The sequence below is a fragment of the Eulemur rufifrons genome, chromosome 8 (genome assembly GCF_041146395.1).
Source record: "Eulemur rufifrons isolate Redbay chromosome 8, OSU_ERuf_1, whole genome shotgun sequence".
Taxonomy (NCBI): domain Eukaryota; kingdom Metazoa; phylum Chordata; class Mammalia; order Primates; family Lemuridae; genus Eulemur; species Eulemur rufifrons.
In genome coordinates this window covers 14685393-14698083 of record NC_090990.1, presented here as the reverse complement: position 1 = coordinate 14698083, position 12691 = coordinate 14685393, and positions in this window count along the sequence as shown.

Below are 12691 nucleotides of genomic sequence, written 5' to 3'. Positions count from 1 at the left end.
ACCTAGTTCCAGGCACGGGGGAGACAGCTATGAACAGAGACAAAGCCCCCTGCCCTCGTGGAGCTGACATTCTAGTAGTGGAGGAATGAGGGCCTGGGGGAGGGTGGGGGAAATCGGAGGCCCAGAGAGGACGGGACAGGGAGCTGGGCAGAGGCAAGAAGTAGAGGAGAGAACATAGATCTTTGTTTCAAATGGCTCAACCACTAACTTGCTGTGTGGCCTTGAGCAAAGCACTTGCCCTCTCTGGGCTTCCGCTTCCACATTTGTGAAAGGAGGCTAATCACCCTACCTTGCGTTGCCGAGACACAAGCCTCCAGTGAGTCCAGTCTTGGGAAGGCACTGGGAGAACAGGGTTCCTCCCCCTGCCCACTCCCCTCCCTGAGAATTAGGGCCGGGCGACTGGTAGAGGACAGGCGGGTGCCACCTGCAGTTGTTCTACTCGGCCTACGTGCCCCAGCCCAGCGTATCCCGAAGTTACAGGCCTGCAAATGGCTGCTCTACCTGTTCAAGTCTGGCCCTGAAGTGTGGGCAGGAGCTTGGCACATCTCCCACCCCAGGCCCTCCGGACTAGGACCCCCTCCTTGAGATCCGGTTTCTTCTAGTTACCCTCAGGGTGGGATTCTGGGGATCTGGGCAGCCTTGCAGCTGGAGACCAGTAGCATTCACTCATGCATTCATTCATTCATCGTCAATCATTTGGTCAGTCAACAAACACTCATCCATCTTTTACCCTGTGGCAGCCCCATGCTAGGCACAAGGTACCAGGGGCATGTCAATTTCTTTAGCAAACATAAGTACCTCCTCTCTGTTCCAGGTTTGGCACAGGGGATGCAGTGATTAATTGATTTATTCAATGTTTAGAGGCACCTACTCTGTGTCCTGTGCTGAGTGCCAAACACATATCGAGGCCCTACTCTGTGCCAGGCACCATGAAGGGTGCAGGGAACAAGGACACCCGGGCTCCTGCAGCACCGGCTCGGAGCCAGGCACCCCACCTGGAGAGCGGCGGCCGCGTTTTGTATGCGGACACGAAACCGGAGTCTCCCTGTGGCTAATGAATCATCGAGCTTCACAAGAGAAGCGCGAACAGACCCCCTTGTCCATGAATTTGCTAATTGAGCTCCTCGAACTCAGACATTAACCCGCATTACCATAAATACTGCGGAGAACAGCCATCCTCAACTGCTGCTCTGTGGTAGCGGAGACAATCAGCCGAGGAATAAAACCGAAATGGAATCATAAAACCTTATTTTCACCATTAATTTAAACCTATTCTCCCCCAAATACCTTCAGCTACGTCTTTCTCTAACGCTCTCGGGCTGGAGAGAGGAGGACAGGGGCTGGGGGAAGACGGCAGCCACGCGGTGAGGCCGGGGAGGACAACTGGGGGTGGGGAATGAGGGGCCCGGGGCCAGGGCCGCCTTCTCTGCCTCGCCGGGGGCAAGAGAGTGGGCAGAGGCAGGCGGGCAGGTGGCGGATGGACAGGCAGACGACAGGCGGGTGGAAGCACTGACCGACTGCCGCACACACGAGGAAGACAGACAGACAAGGGAAAGGCAGGTGGGCCGCCAGCCTGACCCGCAGAAGCCTGGCAACCCGCAGGCAGACGGCCGGGAACGCGGGCAGGCGGGCGAAGTCAAGGTCCAGGCGACAGATCCAGGGAGAGGCGGCAGCCGGTGTGTCCACCGAGAGGGCAGTTGCAGGGAGTGGAGGCCGGGCTGGGGCAGAGCTGGACGGCGGGGCCTCCCCTGGATGGCTTAGCGGAGGGAGAGCCGGTGGACGCCTGCGTGTTAAGCCCCTTGCGTGAGGAGACTGGCGTGCGGGGTGCTCCCCTGGGCCCCAGGCTTCCCGGCTTCTTCCTCCTCCCCCTCCCCCTCACAGCCACGTGCATCGTCTGGCACGCAAGGCCAGGAGGCTCGGCGCAGCGTGAGGCCTGCTCCGTGGTTGGGCAGCGGGGGCAGTGCCTGGCCCCCATGTGGGCCCAGTTGTCTGTGTGTGCGGGGCGCTTAGACCCAGTTGTGGGTCCTAGCCCTGGGGACTTGAGGGCTTGGGAAGTCTGGAACAGAGCCTGCTGGGCTGCTGCCCCATCCTCTCCCTGTCTCATTCGCACCATCTGCCCCTGGCCACGACTCTGTGTGGGAGATTCTGTTATTGCCCCATTTAAAAGAGCAGCAAAGTGAGGCTCAGGGAGTGGAAGCACTTAGGCCAGGGAGTGTCGTCGTGAGGGGGTGGGATCTTTACTTCTGGGAGTCGGGCTGCTCGCAGGAAACCCGCGCGCCCTGCTCCTCGGCAGTTGGCGGGTCCAGGGCACTGCGGGTGGGCAGCGGGTCTGCCAGACCCTGGAGCTCACCGTGGGAAACCTACATCCTCGGATACAAGCCGCGTTGTTCAGCACCAGCTTTTTCAGTGATCACGATGCCTTTGGTCTCCATTCAGGAGCTGCCATCTGTCTCTCAGTTGGCTGCAAAGTCAGGTGGGGCAAACCCAGCAGCTGGGGACCCACAGCCGGTCCATGTCAGGCCAGTCAGGCTCCCGGTTGCTCATACCCCACCCCCACCACCAACATGACATTGGGGAGAAATCTGGGGCCTCCCTGAGGAGTGAACGGGGCCGCAGCTCCAACCACTTTGATTTTCATCCATCTCTTTGTGGTTGTGAGTCATCAAAACTCAGGACAAGCAATGCTTCTATTCATCAAGGTAACACTGGCTGTAGCAGCAGCAGCGGCAGCAGGAGTAGTGAAGCCATTTACTGAGTGCTAAGGAAGAATAAACCACGTTCCAAGCCCTAGATACTTCAGCTCACACCTCGCGGTGACTCCATGAGGCAGGCGTCTCCCCAGTTTACTGGAGGGGAAGCCCAAGCTAGGTGGCTTCTCTGAGGCCTCTTGGTAGCAGGCAGAGCTGGAATCTAGACTCCAGTCTGATTCCAAAGCCTGAGCTCGTTCTGCTGCTCCAGCTGTCTCGGAGATGGAGCCGAAGCTTGGGGGGGCTTCTGAGAGCCGTGGGGAGCAAAGGAGGAGGGGAAGGTGGTGGCAGGTGGTGGGGTGGGGTGGGTCGGAGAGCCCACAGAGCCGCGAGGCAGGTGGCCTTAGTGACCTACAGACAGCTTCCTCCAAGCCCTGGGCCACTGCAGGTGAGGGACACCGTCCCATCCCTCATGAAAGAAACATTGGTGTTAATCGCATCAGGCCCCATGCCCTGAGTTGGGTGCCGCATCCATTTTTCATCTATTTCTTCCTTAAAACTCAGCCCAAGGGGAGGCAGGGGGAAGGGAGCTGAGAGAAGGCTGTGGGGTATGGGGGAGGAACGGGGACGCTCCACCTTCTGGGGTGGTTCGGGGAGCCTTTGTAGCCCTGGGCTGGAGTCAGACACAATTTCCTCACCTGTAACCTATACGTGCCTATGGGCTGTGGCCAGCACAAAGTAAGTGTTCAGCAAATGGCGGCCGCCGTGGCTGTGGGCTGGTCTGCTCTCATGAGGATCCTAGAAAGACGGAATGTTTTCTCTTTCACACTGTTGGGAAGCTCACCTCTTCCCGAGGCAAAATGATTCCTCGCTGAGGAACTCTGTAAGAAACGGCTTCTTAAGTGGAGCTGAAATCTGTCTTCCTGACGCCCACATCGTCTATTCTGGAAAGAACTAACCTATGTCCGTTTCCCAGGACAGACCCCAAGGGACCTGAAGACAGATAATGATTGGAGATGCTCCCACGTATTCACCTGGGTCTTGCCATGATCTCACGCCAAGGCTCCCAGACCCCACTCATGGTGTCCTCCCCAGGATACACCCAAGGGCATGTTCTGTCCCTTCAGCTCAGGGCAGCAAATATTACTGAGCCAATTCCTGGGCTGCATCAGCCTTGCCTGGCCCCTGAGAAGCTCCGTAAGAGATGTTCAGGCCAGAAAAGAGGCAAGGCTCCGGATGTTCCAGGCCAGCGTGGAACAGGGTAGGAAAATCACCTTCCCTGACCGTGACTCTCCACTCCCAGTAGTCCAGCCCCAGGTCTGGGACTTCTTATGAAGTGTTTATAGCCTGCAAAAATCCAGGCGTGGCTGGCCCCAGCCCAGGACCTGGAGGCAGGTGCCGCAGACACAGCTTCAGCACCAAGGACAGCTCAGCAGCGCTGTGGATCCGCACCGTGTCCTGCCGGGTTTGAGGCTGGGGGAGTCTGGGGAAGGTGGCTGCATCCTCGGAGACAGAGCTGGTTACAAGCTGGCAGACCGGGTCGTCTGGTCACAGGATGAAAGTGCTGCATAGCAGCTCAATGAATGACTGAGTGAGTGTCTTGGTTTTAGCCAGGACAAGTGTAACGAAACATTATGGAGCAAAAGCTCAGAAAATTAAAGGGCCTTCAGGGAAAGCAATTTGGACTTGTAGTTGGAGGCAAGTTCTTAACTTGAGCCTTAACTGAGCCTCAGTTTCTCCAGCTGTGAAATGGGAAGAAAGATATGCAATATATAATGTATCAAAAGTGCCTGGTACGCAATCCTTCTGAGACTTAGCTTTTCTTAACGATAGAGCCAAAAGTATCTGCCTGGCCTGGGAGGGACCCTGGGAGGATCTCGGGGGAGAAGCCAAATGTGCATGTTAAGCAGGACTCTGGGGATCTGCTGAGCATCTGCAGTGGACAGTCCATGTCCGGGATGTCCCCGTGGGGACTCTCACACTGAGGCAAAATGATTCCTACTCTGAGCATCTCAACAGACTCAAAATTGTCACTGGAGGGGAGACAGGGATCAGGGAGGGAATCAGAGGTGACCTCCTTGGCTTGGCATATACACACACCCCTCCCTGCACACACAGGCACACCACCCACATGCCCAGTCACACCCTGGCCCCTGTCACAGTCATGGAATCGCATACACACCACACACACACGCACTTCCAGTCATATGTACAATACCATGCCTACACCAATCACACACACACACACACACACACACTCTTGCGTATTTTATATCTTTCAGTCACTGGGTTCTACGCATGAAGACCCATTGATTAACCTCAGCCACCCTCACCCTCATGGCATGTGCTTCCCCGTCAGAGCCACACTCAGGTGAGCACACCTGTATACAGCGGTACCCCAACAGTCAGACACTCACTTGGAGAGAAGGCCTCATGTACCCCTTTGCACAGTCACACACCACCACCTGCACAAACATGTCTACACAGCCCTCCGAGTCGTCTCCTCGCACCTAAGCACAACTCCGTAGCAGCTGCACCCTCTGCCCAGTGTCCCGGGATGCTCTGCCCCAGGAGAAACTGTCTACCCCCGTGTGACCCTGGCTTAGGTCAGGGCCCACATCCCTAAGCATCCCCTCCAGCACGTACCACCTTTGCCCCTCCCCTAGGGAGCCAGGCTGACCTGGGTTCGAATCCTGGTTCACCACTCACCAGCTGTGTACCACGGAGCAAGTTGCATAACCTCCCCCTGCCTCGGTGTCCTGACTGGTGAGGAGGGGGTTGCAGCAGCGATTCTCTCACAGGTTTGCTGTGAGGACGGAAAAGCCTACACGGGGAAAGCACTTGGCACCGCGTGTCACACGGGCAACAGCGCAGTACATAGTGACTCACTGTTATTAACAACAATGGCCACCCACACAGGCTCCCCTTAGAGGCCATACAGACAGCCCTCTCTCACAGCCCCTCCCACGGGAGCGTGTGTGTGTGGGGGCAATTACTTTTAGCAGCAAAGAGGGTGTCAGCACTGGAGGGAGGGGCTGCGCCTGGGCGCCCCCCTCCCCCCGCCGGCCCCAGCCCTTGGGCTGCCTTGGCCAAGTCTCCATGAACTTCTTTCCCGGCAGCTCTGACTTCCTTCACCTGAGTCTGCATCCCCTGCCCTCCCCCTCTCCAGCCAAGCCCCCCCCCCCCCCCCCCCCGGCCCCTTCTCCCTTGCTTGGGTTCCTGCCACCTCAAAGCAGAAAGGTGCCTTTCTGGTTTGTTTTGGTTTATTTTGCACTGGATGCTGAAACCCTTGTTTTTGGTATTCAGAGGGAAGTTCTTGCGCTAATCTCCCCACTCTAAATGCTCATCACATTTCTCTTAAAGCCACAGGAGCTCCCCCCATCCCCATCTTTTATTCATCACCTTCCACTATCCCCAACACAGGAGACATGGAAATGCAAACCCTCCAAGGACTGTGAATTTCATGCCAGCAGCTGCCCCTTCCCCAGCCTCCTAGCGGGGGGGGGGGGGGGGGGCGGGGGGATGGGAGGGGGTCCCAATGAAGTGCCTGGGCGATGGGGATGCAGTGAGAGAGGCGGCTGGTCCACAGCCTGGGCCACCACCCCAGGGTGGAGTGAGAGAGAGCGCAGTGACAGTGGGGGCTTCTCTGGTGGCCGGGAATCTCGACTGCTTGGGCTGCTCTCTTCCTGCACCCGAAGCCTCATGCACACTCACCAACAGCCTTGCTCCCACCGCCCCCACGGAGACACCCAGGCACCCCCACTCCAGCAACAGCGACAAACACCAGGCACCGTCCCTTGCATCTTATCCTCATCTTATCCTTTAGTCCTCCCGACAAGCCTATGAGGTAGATATAAGTAGTGACCCCATGTTACAGATGATGAAATGAGGCTCAAAGAGAAGTGACAACCTCAAGGTCACACAGAAGGGAAGGGTGAAGGAACCGACCCTGCTACAGCACAGATACCCGGGGCCCCCGTAGGGTTATTTGCCTTGCACTTGTCACTCACTGAATTCCTACCGTGAGCCAGCCCTGGGCCAGGCACTGGGGTTCCCTGACTGAACAGGGACAGTTCCGGCCTTCATCAGTCCACAATGAAGGTGAGAGATGTATCACAGTACAACATGAGTGCTTCAGTGGGGAAGCCCAGGGGTCTACGGGATCTCAGAGAAAGGAGACAGCTAACCCGAAATTAGGAGAGGGTACCAGAGGTTGAGATCTTCAGTGTGAGTTGGAATTGGCCAGGGGGAGGAGGGAGGGGAAGAACGTTCTTCTCGTAGAAAACACACCAGACACAGCCATGGGTGGGTGCTGAGAGGGTTTACAGGGCTGCAGGTGTTTCCTCCTGGCGGGAGGGTCCCCTGCGGGTTTGCTGGGGAGGAAGGACAGGAGAGGAAGCTGGAGAGGCGGGTGGGGCTAGATTAAAAATGTTTGCTCGGGGCCTCGGACACCTCTCTTCCTGCTTCTGCATTGCAGGTGTTTTGTCTGTTTTCTCCCAGTGAACCCCCTTGCTGGGTGGGAGAGTTTGGCCAATTTTGCCTGCACTGAGGGGCCCGCGGGGTCTCAGGGGGCTTCTGCATTTGCTCAGGGGCCTCCAGAGGGGGCAAAGCTTGCTCCAAAGAGATGCGGTCCCAGTGGTGAAAACCCAGACACGATGTCTGATTGGAGGGCACGATGCCCTGTGCGGGAGGATTCCCTTTTTCTCTTCACAGCACTCCTCTGGGGACTGTACTGCCTGTCCGTGGTGGCACCTGCAAGGGTACCCAAGAGCCAGGAGGCGGAAAAGGGTCCAACGCTGCTTTTGGATGCCTTCCTTTTGATGCACACGACGAGGAATTAGGTGAGCTGGGTTCAGACCCAGACTGTGCCTCTGATGTTGTGTGAACTTGAGCACGTCCTTGTCTCTCTCTGGGTGAGGCTGGGTTTCTTTAAGAAACAAGGATGGGGAATGGAAAATCGGATATCTTTAAAGTCCCCTAATTCTGTAATAACAGCAAAGAGAATTATCCCAACAGTCTAGGATTCTGTGATGTGGCTTCTCTGTTCTTTGCAGCCTGGGAGCATCTTGAGGGCAAAGATGATCGTATTTATTCTGGAATTCACAGAACCAAGTGCAGGGCCTGTCACAGAACAGGTGCTCAGTAAATATACATTTGATTGTTCAACAGATACCTGTTGGACACAAGTGCGGACCATCGCTGTGCTGCACACTGGGGCTAAAGCACCGGGCAGAGTAGACGAGGTGCCTGCCGTTTTAGGGTGTACTGAATAGTGGGGCAGAAGGTAAACAAGTAAATAAACACCTAAGTGCAATGACCTCAACCCTGGGAAGTGCCACAAATACAATAATATCAGGCGACTTGATGCCTCAGGTAGGAGCCCTCTCTGTGGTGGTCACGTGCAGGCTGAGGCTTTTGCAGATTTGGAAGAACATCCCAGGCAGAGGAAGAGCAAATGCAAAGGCCTGGCAAGTCCAAAAAAATAAAAAAATAAAAGGAAGAGCGTGAGTGAGGGGGAGGGTGGTCGGAGGGAGGATGGAGGGGCCAGCAGGAGCGGATTGTGTGGGGTGTTGTAGGCTGGGCGAGGATTTTAGATGTTATTATAAACTTGATGGGAAGCATTTGGAGGATGGTAATCCCGGATGTAGCATGATCTGGTTTATGTTTTTAAAAGATCCCTTTAGCTGCTTGTGGAGAACAGATTATGGGGGCGAGAGTGGAGGTCGGGAGGCCAGTGAGGAGGAGAGGAGCTGGTGGCAGGATCAGGCGGAGATGCATGGTTAGATTTGGGGTGCATTTGGGTGACAGCTGACCAGACCTGCTGATCTGTTGCAGCAAAACCAGCCCCACCACGGGGGGCCAGCACCACGGACAGCGCAAGCTCCTCATTTCCCCCCACATTCCAGAAGGCCAGTTCTTTGAGCCTTGACCCGCTTCTGAGACACTGAGCTTCCTGGGACAGCCCACAGGACCCCTCCCTTGTGGGTTTTTTTTTTAATAATTAATAAACTTTATTTTTTAGAGCAGTTTTAGAGTCATAGTAAAATTGAGCAGGGAGTGCAGAGCATTCTCATATACTCCCTGTCTCCCTTGTGTTTCTTAATATTTTTATTTTTAATTATAGAACATTTCGACATACAGGTAGATCAGGACATCATGTAACAAACACATACATGCTCACCGTCAGGATTAAATGGATATTAACATTTTGCCATATTTGCTTCAGTGTCCTCTCTTTTTAAAAAAGAAAATCAATCAAACATGCCACAGTTGTATTGAACCTGGTGTTTATCTGTCCCCTGCATGTTTTTGTACTGTCATTACCTAGTTCTGCATTCAAAACCTGTGTATTCTATCATTACGTATATTTTAGAAGTTTATATAAATGGCATAATACATACATATTCCTTTGCCATTTATTTTTTCACTCCGTGTTATGTTTTGGAGACTTATCCATACTGATACATAATGATGTAGTTTATTCACTTTAACTGTGGTAGATTATTTTATTGCGCTTATAAGGCAATTTATCTTTCTGTTTTCCTGCTGAGAGGCAGTTTTAGGCTCTTCTTTGTTTTTCTATTAAGTACTAAGGCGCAATGAATATCCTTGGACATATATCCTTTTGCGTGAGTGTGAGTTTCCCCAGGATACTGTATCCTTGGACATATATCCTTTTGCGTGAGTGTGAGTTTCCCCAGGATACTGTAGAAAACACTCTCTGTGTCCCATCCAGGTGACTTTTACCTGCAGGCATGCCCACCCTCCTGCTGTGAATGCTGAAGGCTCATTCCTGCTCCCTTCTTTAGAACTTCCTCGCCCACAAATTTACACCACCCCTGTACCTCCCCATGGGGTGGCCATAGCCAATGACTGGCTGGCATGGGGGTGCAAAATATTGGTTCTCTTGCCTCAAGGCGGGTCAACTCTGTGAAGTCACTAAGACATCAGCGGTCCCCAGGGGATCAGATTGAAGCTAATCTCCACCTGAGAACATGTCATTGCTTAGTGTTTCCTGCCGCCCTATCTGCCATCCTCTCTCCCTTTCACCTGAGCTCTCCTTCAATAAATCACCTGCAGAGGAATTCCCGTCTCAGGCCCCACTTCGGGAACTGAACCTAAGACAGGCACACATTGGCGGTGGAGTTGGCTGAATCATAGATTCGTTCATCTTAAAGTTTACGAAGCATTTCCAAATTGCTCTCCAAAGTAGCTGTGCAAATTCACATTCCCATTAGCAGCTTATGAACATTGGTATTTCCCCCACAGCTCCATCAATACTGGGGTTCTACACTAAGCTTCCCAATCAGATTGGCGCAATATGCTATCTCGTATTGTTTTAATTCACAGGTTTACTAGTGATGTTAACACTTTTTTTTATATCTGTATTGGTCTTTCAGATTTCTTCCTCTCTTATTTGTCTGTTCACATCTTTTGCTCATTTTCCTATTGCTTTGGAATGTTTTGATAAATTGATTCTTTGCAGTTTCATTCTTTTAAAAAATTCTTTTGTAGATGAATTCTCTGTTGGTTACACAGGTTGCAAATATATGCTCCCAGCCTGTGGCTTTAACAACATTTTTTGTCACATAGAAGTTCTTTATTTTAATAAAATAAGATTTATCATTATTTCCCTTCATCATTTATGCTTTTTGTATCTTATTTTCTAGTCTAAGATTGTAAAGCTATTTTCCTCTGTTTTCTTTTAAAAACTTTATAGTTTGCTTTCACATTTGAGACTTTAATCGACCTAGGACTCATTTGGTGTGTGATTTGAGCAGGCATCCACGTTTACCCTTTTCCATAGGGGCACCCAGTTGTCCAGTGTCATCTGTTAACTAGACCATCTTTACTCTGTGTCATGTCTCATCCTCTCACACTGGATCTGTTCCTAGGCATTATTCTCTCTTCTTTGTATCTGTTAGTCTAGTCCTGGGATCAAATCAAACTATGTTATAATAATTATTAGAACTTCATACAATTATTGATATCTGGTAGGATGAGATGCGCTCCTACTCTCTCTCAAAATTGCCTTGGCTATTCTGGGTTCTTTACTATTCCATACATGTTTTGAGATGAACTTGTCAAGTTTCAGGGAAAACTCTATTGCAGTTTTTATTGGAAAATTGTGGATTAAATTGGAGGGGAAATAACCAACTTTGTGATGATGAGCTGTTTTTGTTTGTTTATTTCTTGAGACAGGGTCTCGCTCTGTTGCCCAGGCTGGAGTGCAGTGGTGTCATCGGAGCTCACTGTGACCTCAAACTCTGGGGCTCAAGTGATCCTCTTGCTCAGCCTCCTGAGTAGGTGGGATCACAGGTGCACACCATGACATTGGCTAATTTTTAATTTTTTTTTTTTTAGAGATGGGATCTCACTATGTTTTCCAGGCTGGTTTTGAACTCCTCACCTCAAACAATCCTCCCGCCTCGGCCTCCCAAAGTGCTGGGATTATAGGTGTGAGCCACCATGCCCAGCCTGTGATGGTGATCTGAACATGGTTTGTTTCTCCTCTGGCTGTATTCTTTCTCTCCTCTGCATTCCATGCCTTGCACAGGGGGCTGACTAGGAAATGAACCTCCAAATCCCTCAATGCCCAGCTGAAATGCTTCCCCCTCCAGGAAGTCCTCTGTGAGAGCTCTGGCTCCCCAGGCTCTCTCTGACCTCCTCTCACTCTTTTGCGTGCCCCGTTTCCTGGTCACTCAGTACCCTGGATCTGATTGAGGGAGCGTAGTCTCTGAGCTCCTGGAGAGAAGGGCTGCCTCTCATTCATCTTCGTATCCCCAGTGGCACCCAGCACATAGTAGGTGTTCAACAGGATCTGACGATTTGTCCTCAAGGGAAGAGGAATATGTGTAATAGTAATAGACTTCCTCGTAGGAAACAGCGGATTCATGGAGAGAGGGCTTGGAGATGAGTTTGGAGATTCACAGGAAATGCAGTCAGACAGACTGAACTTTACATGGTGGCTCTGCCACGTGGGACACTGGCCTCTCTGAGCTGCTTTTGCCCCTCTGTAAGATGGAGACGACATTCCCAATTTCACAGGGCTGTTGCGCTTATTAGTGGGATAATGTGGGAGCTGGAGTAAAGGTGTTTTTCCTCCCTGTTCCCACTTTCCTAATTGGAGGGAGGTGCAGGAATGAAGCCTCTTCTACCAGCTGGAGACCATTCACTTGCTCATCTCTGAGACCTCAGGGGCTTCTTCCCCAAATGTCTGAGCCATTGCTCACACAAGTAGACACAGCTGGGTTCTGCCCTGCTGTGGTCTCCTGCCCACATCTAGCCTGATGTCCCCACCCTGGCTCCGGCTGCTGTGCCCTCTCCCTCAGTGCACAGTGGGTCCTCAGCTCCCTGACGTAACCACGCAGGATGCTCGAACCCTGTCTTCCCTGCCCTGCCCCACCGCGCCCATGTCTCCCAGCGGACCCCTGGGTCCTGAGGAAGTTTTCCCATGAGATGTTCCTTCCTCATGTGTTCCTCTTCCAGCCAGTGTCTTTCTTCCCCAAGGGCACCCAAGGGTGCCCAGCTACAAGGGACTGTGCTCCAGAGTTAAGCACCATCCACCCCTCTAGGAAGAGAGGCTCTGGGGCCTACAGGTGCTTCCTAGCAGAGCATGGGCTTTGCAGTCAGATAGACCTGGCTTCCGGCTCATCCCCACCCCCCATCCTTGACTTTCTGCAAGTTGACCTCTAGGGGACTCAGCTTCCCCATATGTAAAATGGGTGCACAAATTGTACCTCCGGGGACAGATGAGAAAAACAGAGGCAAACAAAACAAAACAAAACAGTGGAATGCATACAGTAGGTGCTCAGCACAGGGTTGGTTGCTCCTTCCCCACCAGGAGATGCCAATGTTGTAGAGATGGGGAAAAAATGGGGAACACAGGCAAAGATGAGGCAGAATTTATTCTCATTGTGGGTAAGTCCAAGACTCAGGATGGAGACCACAGAGAGGCAGGCCCTGGGGACCCCGAGAGGGACCCCACACTGGGGGTAGGGGCC